The sequence below is a fragment of the Pleuronectes platessa genome, chromosome 16 (assembly GCF_947347685.1).
Source record: "Pleuronectes platessa chromosome 16, fPlePla1.1, whole genome shotgun sequence".
NCBI classification, from domain to species: Eukaryota; Metazoa; Chordata; class Actinopteri; order Pleuronectiformes; family Pleuronectidae; genus Pleuronectes; species Pleuronectes platessa.
In genome coordinates this window covers 3,948,967-3,963,390 of record NC_070641.1, presented here as the reverse complement: position 1 = coordinate 3,963,390, position 14,424 = coordinate 3,948,967, and the positions used below count along the sequence as shown (strand labels likewise).

Below are 14,424 nucleotides of genomic sequence, written 5' to 3'. Positions count from 1 at the left end.
TTTTCTGGTATTGTACCTGCGTACATAGGCAACTGGCCTTGCTTGTGTTTCTTGAAGATGTAACACTGGTCGTTCAAGAGGCTTCTTTAGTTCTAAAAGAGTTGTGGGAGGTTTCAGGTTTTAAATCTCTCTAGGATCTTCACCTATACTCAGAGTTGGTGTGTAAAACTTGCAGGTCGTTTAACCCCCCACCAAATGGTATTGTGTGGAGCTCCTTGAATCAAGGTGTGTATAGCATTTCGCTATGGTGTGAGTCATTAGGGTTACAAGAAATGGCAAGATATGCAAAGGGCCAGAGAGTGGAAATACCTGTAGCCTCCCACTACTAAGTTAAAACTTAAAGAGGATCTGGAAAGAGAAGTGACAGGTTTTCAAGAAACCAAAGCAAGCCTATGCACAAAGGTTTGATACCGAAAAGTTTCATCTTGAGGTAGAAGACAATGGATGTCACTCACAAAGGGTTCAATAGTGGAGAATGTGGGCATCGATCCCACTACCTCTCACATGCAAAGCGAGCGCTCTACCATTTGAGCTAATCCCCCTGTGTAAGAATGGCTTCTGTGGCAAATCCTGGCAACCTGTTCAGCATGTATGTTGTTCTGTCCTAGACTGGATCACATTGCCTAGACAAATGAATGAAGTCTCTCATCACAGGCCCTCAGGGGACACTGGACAAGTAAGTGATTTACAGCTGGGGAATTAGCTCAAATGGTAGAGCGCTCGCTTAGCATGCGAGAAGTAGTGGGATCGATGCCCACATTCTCCAGGAAATTTGTTATATCTTGATTTTAGTCTGGTTGGGAAAGTCTTTTAATTCAGTTTGATAAAGTCCCCTTCTAAAACAAGATGGATTTCCTTGTTTTTATGCCATGGACTGATATTATACAGAAATGCTGTTCCATCCTTCCAGCATGGTTCACAGAGTTAAAGAGCCACCGCCAAGTAGGAAGGACATTTTTCTTGAGAGCACATGGGGGAGTATCACCGTTCTTAGACACTAACTAAATGCTCATATTTTCCCCAATAATATGTTTCTAATCTGTCATTTCAAGTTGGTAAGATATTCAGAGCACCTGGTTGATGGTCCTGGTCAGCGTTTTTGTCAGTACACGTGACGAGAATACAGCATTTGAGATAATGATCTGAAGCAGCAGAGTAAGCTGATTCAGTCAATTAGAGTAGAAATTTGTGTCTTGTAAACTTCACTGCGACGAGGATGGGATTCGAACCCACGCGTGCAGAGCACAATGGATTAGCAGTCCATCGCCTTGACCACTCGGCCACCTCGTCCTATTGGGAGGTAAATTTATCTCCTGAAATTCAAACTTTTCCTGTTCTTAAGAGACTTGTTACAATGGTGACAAGTGGCTGTGGACACAAGAAGAAGAAAACTATTGCTGAAAAAACAGGATTCTAACCCATGCGTGCAGACCACAGTTGGTGATCATTTCTTTACTGGAGAACAATTTAGGGGACTACAGGACTCTAACTTATGTTTTCTGGTATTGTACCTGCGTACATAGGCAACTGGCCTTGCTTGTGTTTCTTGAAGATGTAACACTGGTCGTTCAAGAGGCTTCTTTAGTTCTAAAAGAGTTGTGGGAGGTTTCAGGTTTTAAATCTCTCTAGGATCTTCACCTATACTCAGAGTTGGTGTGTAAAACTTGCAGGTCGTTTAACCCCCCACCAAATGGTATTGTGTGGAGCTCCTTGAATCAAGGTGTGTATAGCATTTCGCTATAGTGCGAGTCATTAGGGTTACAAGAAATGGCAAGATATGCAATGGGCCAGAGAGTTGAAATACCTGTAGCCTCCCACTACTAAGTTAAAACTTAAAGAGGATCTGGAAAGAGAAGTGACAGGTTTTCAAGAAACCAAAGCAAGCCTATGCACATAGGTTTGATACCGAAAAGTTTCATCTTGAGGTAGAAGACAATGGATGTCACTCACAAAGGGTTCAATAGTGGAGAATGTGGGCATCGATCCCACTACCTCTCACATGCAAAGCGAGCGCTCTACCATTTGAGCTAATTCCCCAGTGTAAGAATGGCTTCTGTGGCAAATCCTGGCAACCTGTTCAGCATGTATGTTGTTCTGTCCTAGACTGGATCACATTGCCTAGACAAATGAATGAAGTCTCTCATCACAGGCCCTCAGGGGACACTGGACAAGTAAGTGATTTACAGAGATATCTACAGATGGGGAATTAGCTCAAATGGTAGAGCGCTCGCTTAGCATGCGAGAAGTAGTGGGATCGATGCCCACATTCTCCAGGAAATTTGTTATATCTTGATTTTAGTCTGGTTGGGAAAGTCTTTTAATTCAGTTTGATAAAGTCCCCTTCTAAAACAAGATGGATTTCCTTGTTTTTATGCCATGGACTGATATTATACAGAAATGCTGTTCCATCCTTCCAGCATGGTTCACAGAGTTAAAGAGCCACCGCCAAGTAGGAAGGACATTTTATTTGAGAGCACATGGGGGAGTATCACCGTTCTTAGACACTAACTAAAAGCTCATATTTTCCCCAATAATATGTTTCTAATCTGTCATTTCAAGTTGGTAAGATATTCAGAGCACCTGGTTGATGGTCCTGGTCAGCGTTTTTGTCAGTACACGTGACGAGAATACAGCATTTGAGATAATGATCTGAAGCAGCAGAGTAAGCCGATTCAGTCAATTAGAGTAGAAATTTGTGTCTTGTAAACTTCACTGCGACGAGGATGGGATTCGAACCCACGCGTGCAGAGCACAATGGATTAGCAGTCCATCGCCTTGACCACTCGGCCACCTCGTCCTATTCGGAGGTAAATTTATCTCCTGAAATTCAAACTTTTCCTGTTCTTAAGAGACTTGTTACAATGGTGACAAGTGGCTGTGGACACAAGAAGAAGAAAACTATTGCTGAAAAAACAGGATTCTAACCCATGCGTGCAGACCACAGTTGGTGATCATTTCTTTACTGGAGAACAATTTAGGGGACTACAGGACTCTAACTTATGTTTTCTGGTATTGTACCTGCGTACATAGGCAACTGGCCTTGCTTGTGTTTCTTGAAGATGTAACACTGGTCGTTCAAGAGGCTTCTTTAGTTCTAAAAGAGTTGTGGGAGGTTTCAGGTTTTAAATCTCTCTAGGATCTTCACCTATACTCAGAGTTGGTGTGTAAAACTTGCAGGTCGTTTAACCCCCCACCAAATGGTATTGTGTGGAGCTCCTTGAATCAAGGTGTGTATAGCATTTCGCTATGGTGTGAGTCATTAGGGTTACAAGAAATGGCAAGATATGCAAAGGGGCAGAGAGTGGAAATACCTGTAGCCTCCCACTACTAAGTTAAAACTTAAAGAGGATCTGGAAAGAGAAGTGACAGGTTTTCAAGAAACCAAAGCAAGCCTATGCACAAAGGTTTGATACCGAAAAGTTTCATCTTGAGGTAGAAGACAATGGATGTCACTCACAAAGGGTTCAATAGTGGAGAATGTGGGCATCGATCCCACTACCTCTCACATGCAAAGCGAGCGCTCTACCATTTGAGCTAATCCCCCTGTGTAAGAATGGCTTCTGTGGCAAATCCTGGCAACCTGTTCAGCATGTATGTTGTTCTGTCCTAGACTGGATCACATTGCCTAGACAAATGAATGAAGTCTCTCATCACAGGCCCTCAGGGGACACTGGACAAGTAAGTGATTTACAGCTGGGGAATTAGCTCAAATGGTAGAGCGCTCGCTTAGCATGCGAGAAGTAGTGGGATCGATGCCCACATTCTCCAGGAAATTTGTTATATCTTGATTTTAGTCTGGTTGGGAAAGTCTTTTAATTCAGTTTGATAAAGTCCCCTTCTAAAACAAGATGGATTTCCTTGTTTTTATGCCATGGACTGATATTATACAGAAATGCTGTTCCATCCTTCCAGCATGGTTCACAGAGTTAAAGAGCCACCGCCAAGTAGGAAGGACATTTTTCTTGAGAGCACATGGGGGAGTATCACCGTTCTTAGACACTAACTAAATGCTCATATTTTCCCCAATAATATGTTTCTAATCTGTCATTTCAAGTTGGTAAGATATTCAGAGCACCTGGTTGATGGTCCTGGTCAGCGTTTTTGTCAGTACACGTGACGAGAATACAGCATTTGAGATAATGATCTGAAGCAGCAGAGTAAGCTGATTCAGTCAATTAGAGTAGAAATTTGTGTCTTGTAAACTTCACTGCGACGAGGATGGGATTCGAACCCACGCGTGCAGAGCACAATGGATTAGCAGTCCATCGCCTTGACCACTCGGCCACCTCGTCCTATTGGGAGGTAAATTTATCTCCTGAAATTCAAACTTTTCCTGTTCTTAAGAGACTTGTTACAATGGTGACAAGTGGCTGTGGACACAAGAAGAAGAAAACTATTGCTGAAAAAACAGGATTCTAACCCATGCGTGCAGACCACAGTTGGTGATCATTTCTTTACTGGAGAACAATTTAGGGGACTACAGGACTCTAACTTATGTTTTCTGGTATTGTACCTGCGTACATAGGCAACTGGCCTTGCTTGTGTTTCTTGAAGATGTAACACTGGTCGTTCAAGAGGCTTCTTTAGTTCTAAAAGAGTTGTGGGAGGTTTCAGGTTTTAAATCTCTCTAGGATCTTCACCTATACTCAGAGTTGGTGTGTAAAACTTGCAGGTCGTTTAACCCCCCACCAAATGGTATTGTGTGGAGCTCCTTGAATCAAGGTGTGTATAGCATTTCGCTATAGTGCGAGTCATTAGGGTTACAAGAAATGGCAAGATATGCAATGGGCCAGAGAGTTGAAATACCTGTAGCCTCCCACTACTAAGTTAAAACTTAACGAGGATCTGGAAAGAGAAGTGACAGGTTTTCAAGAAACCAAAGCAAGCCTATGCACATAGGTTTGATACCGAAAAGTTTCATCTTGAGGTAGAAGACAATGGATGTCACTCACAAAGGGTTCAATAGTGGAGAATGTGGGCATCGATCCCACTACCTCTCACATGCAAAGCGAGCGCTCTACCATTTGAGCTAATCCCCCTGTGTAAGAAAGGCTTCTGTGGCAAATCCTGGCAACCTGTTCAGCATGTATGTTGTTCTGTCCTAGACTGGATCACATTGCCTAGACAAATGAATGAAGTCTCTCATCACAGGCCCTCAGGGGACACTGGACAAGTAAGTGATTTACAGAGATATCTACAGATCGGGAATTAGCTCAAATGGTAGAGCGCTCGCTTAGCATGCGAGAAGTAGTGGGATCGATGCCCACATTCTCCAGGAAATTTGTTATATCTTGATTTTAGTCTGGTTGGGAAAGTCTTTTAATTCAGTTTGATAAAGTCCCCTTCTAAAACAAGATGGATTTCCTTGTTTTTATGCCATGGACTGATATTATACAGAAATGCTGTTCCATCCTTCCAGCATGGTTCACAGAGTTGAAGAGCCACCGCCAAGTAGGAAGGACATTTTTCTTGAGAGCACATGGGGGAGTATCACCGTTCTTAGACACTAACTAAATGCTCATATTTTCCCCAATAATATGTTTCTAATCTGTCATTTCAAGTTGGTAAGATATTCAGAGCACCTGGTTGATGGTCCTGGTCAGCGTTTTTGTCAGTACACGTGACGAGAATACAGCATTTGAGATAATGATCTGAAGCAGCAGAGTAAGCTGATTCAGTCAATTAGAGTAGAAATTTGTGTCTTGTAAACTTCACTGCGACGAGGATGGGATTCGAACCCACGCGTGCAGAGCACAATGGATTAGCAGTCCATCGCCTTGACCACTCGGCCACCTCGTCCTATTGGGAGGTAAATTTATCTCCTGAAATTCAAACTTTTCCTGTTCTTAAGAGACTTGTTACAATGGTGACAAGTGGCTGTGGACACAAGAAGAAGAAAACTATTGCTGAAAAAACAGGATTCTAACCCATGCGTGCAGACCACAGTTGGTGATCATTTCTTTACTGGAGAAGAATTTAGGGGACTACAGGACTCTAACTTATGTTTTCTGGTATTGTACCTGCGTACATAGGCAACTGGCCTTGCTTGTGTTTCTTGAAGATGTAACACTGGTCGTTCAAGAGGCTTCTTTAGTTCTAAAAGAGTTGTGGGAGGTTTCAGGTTTTAAATCTCTCTAGGATCTTCACCTATACTCAGAGTTGGTGTGTAAAACTTGCAGGTCGTTTAACCCCCCACCAAATGGTATTGTGTGGAGCTCCTTGAATCAAGGTGTGTATAGCATTTCGCTATGGTGTGAGTCATTAGGGTTACAAGAAATGGCAAGATATGCAAAGGGCCAGAGAGTGGAAATACCTGTAGCCTCCCACTACTAAGTTAAAACTTAAAGAGGATCTGGAAAGAGAAGTGACAGGTTTTCAAGAAACCAAAGCAAGCCTATGCACAAAGGTTTGATACCGAAAAGTTTCATCTTGAGGTAGAAGACAATGGATGTCACTCACAAAGGGTTCAATAGTGGAGAATGTGGGCATCGATCCCACTACCTCTCACATGCAAAGCGAGCGCTCTACCATTTGAGCTAATCCCCCTGTGTAAGAATGGCTTCTGTGGCAAATCCTGGCAACCTGTTCAGCATGTATGTTGTTCTGTCCTAGACTGGATCACATTGCCTAGACAAATGAATGAAGTCTCTCATCACAGGCCCTCAGGGGACACTGGACAAGTAAGTGATTTACAGCTGGGGAATTAGCTCAAATGGTAGAGCGCTCGCTTAGCATGCGAGAAGTAGTGGGATCGATGCCCACATTCTCCAGGAAATTTGTTATATCTTGATTTTAGTCTGGTTGGGAAAGTCTTTTAATTCAGTTTGATAAAGTCCCCTTCTAAAACAAGATGGATTTCCTTGTTTTTATGCCATGGACTGATATTATACAGAAATGCTGTTCCATCCTTCCAGCATGGTTCACAGAGTTAAAGAGCCACCGCCAAGTAGGAAGGACATTTTTCTTGAGAGCACATGGGGGAGTATCACCGTTCTTAGACACTAACTAAATGCTCATATCTTCCCCAATAATATGTTTCTAATCTGTCATTTCAAGTTGGTAAGATATTCAGAGCACCTGGTTGATGGTCCTGGTCAGCGTTTTTGTCAGTACCTGTGACGAGAATACAGCATTTGAGATAATGATCTGAAGCAGCAGAGTAAGCTGATTCAGTCAATTAGAGTAGAAATTTGTGTCTTGTAAACTTCACTGCGACGAGGATGGGATTCGAACCCACGCGTGCAGAGCACAATGGATTAGCAGTCCATCGCCTTGACCACTCGGCCACCTCGTCCTATTGGGAGGTAAATTTATCTCCTGAAATTCAAACTTTTCCTGTTCTTAAGAGACTTGTTACAATGGTGACAAGTGGCTGTGGACACAAGAAGAAGAAAACTATTGCTGAAAAAACAGGATTCTAACCCATGCGTGCAGACCACAGTTGGTGATCATTTCTTTACTGGAGAACAATTTAGGGGACTACAGGACTCTAACTTATGTTTTCTGGTATTGTACCTGCGTACATAGGCAACTGGCCTTGCTTGTGTTTCTTGAAGATGTAACACTGGTCGTTCAAGAGGCTTCTTTAGTTCTAAAAGAGTTGTGGGAGGTTTCAGGTTTTAAATCTCTCTAGGATCTTCACCTATACTCAGAGTTGGTGTGTAAAACTTGCAGGTCGTTTAACCCCCCACCAAATGGTATTGTGTGGAGCTCCTTGAATCAAGGTGTGTATAGCATTTCGCTATAGTGCGAGTCATTAGGGTTACAAGAAATGGCAAGATATGCAATGGGCCAGAGAGTTGAAATACCTGTAGCCTCCCACTACTAAGTTAAAACTTAAAGAGGATCTGGAAAGAGAAGTGACAGGTTTTCAAGAAACCAAAGCAAGCCTATGCACATAGGTTTGATACCGAAAAGTTTCATCTTGAGGTAGAAGACAATGGATGTCACTCACAAAGGGTTCAATAGTGGAGAATGTGGGCATCGATCCCACTACCTCTCACATGCAAAGCGAGCGCTCTACCATTTGAGCTAATTCCCCAGTGTAAGAATGGCTTCTGTGGCAAATCCTGGCAACCTGTTCAGCATGTATGTTGTTCTGTCCTAGACTGGATCACATTGCCTAGACAAATGAATGAAGTCTCTCATCACAGGCCCTCAGGGGACACTGGACAAGTAAGTGATTTACAGAGATATCTACAGATGGGGAATTAGCTCAAATGGTAGAGCGCTCGCTTAGCATGCGAGAAGTAGTGGGATCGATGCCCACATTCTCCAGGAAATTTGTTATATCTTGATTTTAGTCTGGTTGGGAAAGTCTTTTAATTCAGTTTGATAAAGTCCCCTTCTAAAACAAGATGGATTTCCTTGTTTTTATGCCATGGACTGATATTATACAGAAATGCTGTTCCATCCTTCCAGCATGGTTCACAGAGTTAAAGAGCCACCGCCAAGTAGGAAGGACATTTTATTTGAGAGCACATGGGGGAGTATCACCGTTCTTAGACACTAACTAAAAGCTCATATTTTCCCCAATAATATGTTTCTAATCTGTCATTTCAAGTTGGTAAGATATTCAGAGCACCTGGTTGATGGTCCTGGTCAGCGTTTTTGTCAGTACACGTGACGAGAATACAGCATTTGAGATAATGATCTGAAGCAGCAGAGTAAGCCGATTCAGTCAATTAGAGTAGAAATTTGTGTCTTGTAAACTTCACTGCGACGAGGATGGGATTCGAACCCACGCGTGCAGAGCACAATGGATTAGCAGTCCATCGCCTTGACCACTCGGCCACCTCGTCCTATTCGGAGGTAAATTTATCTCCTGAAATTCAAACTTTTCCTGTTCTTAAGAGACTTGTTACAATGGTGACAAGTGGCTGTGGACACAAGAAGAAGAAAACTATTGCTGAAAAAACAGGATTCTAACCCATGCGTGCAGACCACAGTTGGTGATCATTTCTTTACTGGAGAACAATTTAGGGGACTACAGGACTCTAACTTATGTTTTCTGGTATTGTACCTGCGTACATAGGCAACTGGCCTTGCTTGTGTTTCTTGAAGATGTAACACTGGTCGTTCAAGAGGCTTCTTTAGTTCTAAAAGAGTTGTGGGAGGTTTCAGGTTTTAAATCTCTCTAGGATCTTCACCTATACTCAGAGTTGGTGTGTAAAACTTGCAGGTCGTTTAACCCCCCACCAAATGGTATTGTGTGGAGCTCCTTGAATCAAGGTGTGTATAGCATTTCGCTATGGTGTGAGTCATTAGGGTTACAAGAAATGGCAAGATATGCAAAGGGCCAGAGAGTGGAAATACCTGTAGCCTCCCACTACTAAGTTAAAACTTAAAGAGGATCTGGAAAGAGAAGTGACAGGTTTTCAAGAAACCAAAGCAAGCCTATGCACAAAGGTTTGATACCGAAAAGTTTCATCTTGAGGTAGAAGACAATGGATGTCACTCACAAAGGGTTCAATAGTGGAGAATGTGGGCATCGATCCCACTACCTCTCACATGCAAAGCGAGCGCTCTACCATTTGAGCTAATCCCCCTGTGTAAGAATGGCTTCTGTGGCAAATCCTGGCAACCTGTTCAGCATGTATGTTGTTCTGTCCTAGACTGGATCACATTGCCTAGACAAATGAATGAAGTCTCTCATCACAGGCCCTCAGGGGACACTGGACAAGTAAGTGATTTACAGCTGGGGAATTAGCTCAAATGGTAGAGCGCTCGCTTAGCATGCGAGAAGTAGTGGGATCGATGCCCACATTCTCCAGGAAATTTGTTATATCTTGATTTTAGTCTGGTTGGGAAAGTCTTTTAATTCAGTTTGATAAAGTCCCCTTCTAAAACAAGATGGATTTCCTTGTTTTTATGCCATGGACTGATATTATACAGAAATGCTGTTCCATCCTTCCAGCATGGTTCACAGAGTTAAAGAGCCACCGCCAAGTAGGAAGGACATTTTTCTTGAGAGCACATGGGGGAGTATCACCGTTCTTAGACACTAACTAAATGCTCATATTTTCCCCAATAATATGTTTCTAATCTGTCATTTCAAGTTGGTAAGATATTCAGAGCACCTGGTTGATGGTCCTGGTCAGCGTTTTTGTCAGTACACGTGACGAGAATACAGCATTTGAGATAATGATCTGAAGCAGCAGAGTAAGCTGATTCAGTCAATTAGAGTAGAAATTTGTGTCTTGTAAACTTCACTGCGACGAGGATGGGATTCGAACCCACGCGTGCAGAGCACAATGGATTAGCAGTCCATCGCCTTGACCACTCGGCCACCTCGTCCTATTGGGAGGTAAATTTATCTCCTGAAATTCAAACTTTTCCTGTTCTTAAGAGACTTGTTACAATGGTGACAAGTGGCTGTGGACACAAGAAGAAGAAAACTATTGCTGAAAAAACAGGATTCTAACCCATGCGTGCAGACCACAGTTGGTGATCATTTCTTTACTGGAGAACAATTTAGGGGACTACAGGACTCTAACTTATGTTTTCTGGTATTGTACCTGCGTACATAGGCAACTGGCCTTGCTTGTGTTTCTTGAAGATGTAACACTGGTCGTTCAAGAGGCTTCTTTAGTTCTAAAAGAGTTGTGGGAGGTTTCAGGTTTTAAATCTCTCTAGGATCTTCACCTATACTCAGAGTTGGTGTGTAAAACTTGCAGGTCGTTTAACCCCCCACCAAATGGTATTGTGTGGAGCTCCTTGAATCAAGGTGTGTATAGCATTTCGCTATGGTGTGAGTCATTAGGGTTACAAGAAATGGCAAGATATGCAAAGGGCCAGAGAGTGGAAATACCTGTAGCCTCCCACTACTAAGTTAAAACTTAAAGAGGATCTGGAAAGAGAAGTGACAGGTTTTCAAGAAACCAAAGCAAGCCTATGCACAAAGGTTTGATACCGAAAAGTTTCATCTTGAGGTAGAAGACAATGGATGTCACTCACAAAGGGTTCAATAGTGGAGAATGTGGGCATCGATCCCACTACCTCTCACATGCAAAGCGAGCGCTCTACCATTTGAGCTAATCCCCCTGTGTAAGAATGGCTTCTGTGGCAAATCCTGGCAACCTGTTCAGCATGTATGTTGTTCTGTCCTAGACTGGATCACATTGCCTAGACAAATGAATGAAGTCTCTCATCACAGGCCCTCAGGGGACACTGGACAAGTAAGTGATTTACAGCTGGGGAATTAGCTCAAATGGTAGAGCGCTCGCTTAGCATGCGAGAAGTAGTGGGATCGATGCCCACATTCTCCAGGAAATTTGTTATATCTTGATTTTAGTCTGGTTGGGAAAGTCTTTTAATTCAGTTTGATAAAGTCCCCTTCTAAAACAAGATGGATTTCCTTGTTTTTATGCCATGGACTGATATTATACAGAAATGCTGTTCCATCCTTCCAGCATGGTTCACAGAGTTAAAGAGCCACCGCCAAGTAGGAAGGACATTTTTCTTGAGAGCACATGGGGGAGTATCACCGTTCTTAGACACTAACTAAATGCTCATATTTTCCCCAATAATATGTTTCTAATCTGTCATTTCAAGTTGGTAAGATATTCAGAGCACCTGGTTGATGGTCCTGGTCAGCGTTTTTGTCAGTACACGTGACGAGAATACAGCATTTGAGATAATGATCTGAAGCAGCAGAGTAAGCTGATTCAGTCAATTAGAGTAGAAATTTGTGTCTTGTAAACTTCACTGCGACGAGGATGGGATTCGAACCCACGCGTGCAGAGCACAATGGATTAGCAGTCCATCGCCTTGACCACTCGGCCACCTCGTCCTATTGGGAGGTAAATTTATCTCCTGAAATTCAAACTTTTCCTGTTCTTAAGAGACTTGTTACAATGGTGACAAGTGGCTGTGGACACAAGAAGAAGAAAACTATTGCTGAAAAAACAGGATTCTAACCCATGCGTGCAGACCACAGTTGGTGATCATTTCTTTACTGGAGAACAATTTAGGGGACTACAGGACTCTAACTTATGTTTTCTGGTATTGTACCTGCGTACATAGGACACTGGCCTTGCTTGTGTTTCTTGAAGATGTAACACTGGTCGTTCAAGAGGCTTCTTTAGTTCTAAAAGAGTTGTGGGAGGTTTCAGGTTTTAAATCTCTCTAGGATCTTCACCTATACTCAGAGTTGGTGTGTAAAACTTGCAGGTCGTTTAACCCCCCACCAAATGGTATTGTGTGGAGCTCCTTGAATCAAGGTGTGTATAGCATTTCGCTATAGTGCGAGTCATTAGGGTTACAAGAAATGGCAAGATATGCAATGGGCCAGAGAGTTGAAATACCTGTAGCCTCCCACTACTAAGTTAAAACTTAAAGAGGATCTGGAAAGAGAAGTGACAGGTTTTCAAGAAACCAAAGCAAGCCTATGCACATAGGTTTGATACCGAAAAGTTTCATCTTGAGGTAGAAGACAATGGATGTCACTCACAAAGGGTTCAATAGTGGAGAATGTGGGCATCGATCCCACTACCTCTCACATGCAAAGCGAGCGCTCTACCATTTGAGCTAATTCCCCAGTGTAAGAATGGCTTCTGTGGCAAATCCTGGCAACCTGTTCAGCATGTATGTTGTTCTGTCCTAGACTGGATCACATTGCCTAGACAAATGAATGAAGTCTCTCATCACAGGCCCTCAGGGGACACTGGACAAGTAAGTGATTTACAGAGATATCTACAGATGGGGAATTAGCTCAAATGGTAGAGCGCTCGCTTAGCATGCGAGAAGTAGTGGGATCGATGCCCACATTCTCCAGGAAATTTGTTATATCTTGATTTTAGTCTGGTTGGGAAAGTCTTTTAATTCAGTTTGATAAAGTCCCCTTCTAAAACAAGATGGATTTCCTTGTTTTTATGCCATGGACTGATATTATACAGAAATGCTGTTCCATCCTTCCAGCATGGTTCACAGAGTTAAAGAGCCACCGCCAAGTAGGAAGGACATTTTATTTGAGAGCACATGGGGGAGTATCACCGTTCTTAGACACTAACTAAAAGCTCATATTTTCCCCAATAATATGTTTCTAATCTGTCATTTCAAGTTGGTAAGATATTCAGAGCACCTGGTTGATGGTCCTGGTCAGCGTTTTTGTCAGTACACGTGACGAGAATACAGCATTTGAGATAATGATCTGAAGCAGCAGAGTAAGCCGATTCAGTCAATTAGAGTAGAAATTTGTGTCTTGTAAACTTCACTGCGACGAGGATGGGATTCGAACCCACGCGTGCAGAGCACAATGGATTAGCAGTCCATCGCCTTGACCACTCGGCCACCTCGTCCTATTCGGAGGTAAATTTATCTCCTGAAATTCAAACTTTTCCTGTTCTTAAGAGACTTGTTACAATGGTGACAAGTGGCTGTGGACACAAGAAGAAGAAAACTATTGCTGAAAAAACAGGATTCTAACCCATGCGTGCAGACCACAGTTGGTGATCATTTCTTTACTGGAGAACAATTTAGGGGACTACAGGACTCTAACTTATGTTTTCTGGTATTGTACCTGCGTACATAGGCAACTGGCCTTGCTTGTGTTTCTTGAAGATGTAACACTGGTCGTTCAAGAGGCTTCTTTAGTTCTAAAAGAGTTGTGGGAGGTTTCAGGTTTTAAATCTCTCTAGGATCTTCACCTATACTCAGAGTTGGTGTGTAAAACTTGCAGGTCGTTTAACCCCCCACCAAATGGTATTGTGTGGAGCTCCTTGAATCAAGGTGTGTATAGCATTTCGCTATGGTGTGAGTCATTAGGGTTACAAGAAATGGCAAGATATGCAAAGGGGCAGAGAGTGGAAATACCTGTAGCCTCCCACTACTAAGTTAAAACTTAAAGAGGATCTGGAAAGAGAAGTGACAGGTTTTCAAGAAACCAAAGCAAGCCTATGCACAAAGGTTTGATACCGAAAAGTTTCATCTTGAGGTAGAAGACAATGGATGTCACTCACAAAGGGTTCAATAGTGGAGAATGTGGGCATCGATCCCACTACCTCTCACATGCAAAGCGAGCGCTCTACCATTTGAGCTAATCCCCCTGTGTAAGAATGGCTTCTGTGGCAAATCCTGGCAACCTGTTCAGCATGTATGTTGTTCTGTCCTAGACTGGATCACATTGCCTAGACAAATGAATGAAGTCTCTCATCACAGGCCCTCAGGGGACACTGGACAAGTAAGTGATTTACAGCTGGGGAATTAGCTCAAATGGTAGAGCGCTCGCTTAGCATGCGAGAAGTAGTGGGATCGATGCCCACATTCTCCAGGAAATTTGTTATATCTTGATTTTAGTCTGGTTGGGAAAGTCTTTTAATTCAGTTTGATAAAGTCCCCTTCTAAAACAAGATGGATTTCCTTGTTTTTATGCCATGGACTGATATTATACAGAAATGCTGTTCCATCCTTCCAGCATGGTTCACA

General features: G+C 42.7%; 9 non-coding genes across 9 annotated transcripts; all 9 read right to left on the bottom strand.

The window, feature by feature from the left end:
* Positions 1–1,208: 1,208 nt before the first annotated feature.
* On the bottom strand, positions 1,209–1,290 carry trnas-gcu (transfer RNA serine (anticodon GCU)). Its single transcript has one exon. It is a non-coding gene; the product is annotated as a tRNA-Ser (tRNA).
* A 1,425-nt stretch (positions 1,291–2,715) lies between these two features.
* Positions 2,716–2,797, bottom strand: trnas-gcu (transfer RNA serine (anticodon GCU)). Its single transcript has one exon. It is a non-coding gene; the product is annotated as a tRNA-Ser (tRNA).
* Positions 2,798–4,210: 1,413 nt separating this feature from the next.
* Positions 4,211–4,292, bottom strand: trnas-gcu (transfer RNA serine (anticodon GCU)). Its single transcript has one exon. It is a non-coding gene; the product is annotated as a tRNA-Ser (tRNA).
* A 1,425-nt stretch (positions 4,293–5,717) lies between these two features.
* On the bottom strand, positions 5,718–5,799 carry trnas-gcu (transfer RNA serine (anticodon GCU)). Its single transcript has one exon. It is a non-coding gene; the product is annotated as a tRNA-Ser (tRNA).
* Positions 5,800–7,212: 1,413 nt separating this feature from the next.
* trnas-gcu (transfer RNA serine (anticodon GCU)) lies at positions 7,213–7,294 on the bottom strand. The gene has a single exon. It is a non-coding gene; the product is annotated as a tRNA-Ser (tRNA).
* Positions 7,295–8,719: 1,425 nt separating this feature from the next.
* On the bottom strand, positions 8,720–8,801 carry trnas-gcu (transfer RNA serine (anticodon GCU)). The gene has a single exon. It is a non-coding gene; the product is annotated as a tRNA-Ser (tRNA).
* Positions 8,802–10,214: 1,413 nt separating this feature from the next.
* On the bottom strand, positions 10,215–10,296 carry trnas-gcu (transfer RNA serine (anticodon GCU)). The gene has a single exon. It is a non-coding gene; the product is annotated as a tRNA-Ser (tRNA).
* Positions 10,297–11,709: 1,413 nt separating this feature from the next.
* trnas-gcu (transfer RNA serine (anticodon GCU)) lies at positions 11,710–11,791 on the bottom strand. Its single transcript has one exon. It is a non-coding gene; the product is annotated as a tRNA-Ser (tRNA).
* Positions 11,792–13,216: 1,425 nt separating this feature from the next.
* Positions 13,217–13,298, bottom strand: trnas-gcu (transfer RNA serine (anticodon GCU)). The gene has a single exon. It is a non-coding gene; the product is annotated as a tRNA-Ser (tRNA).
* Between the last annotated feature and the right edge of the window lie 1,126 nt (positions 13,299–14,424).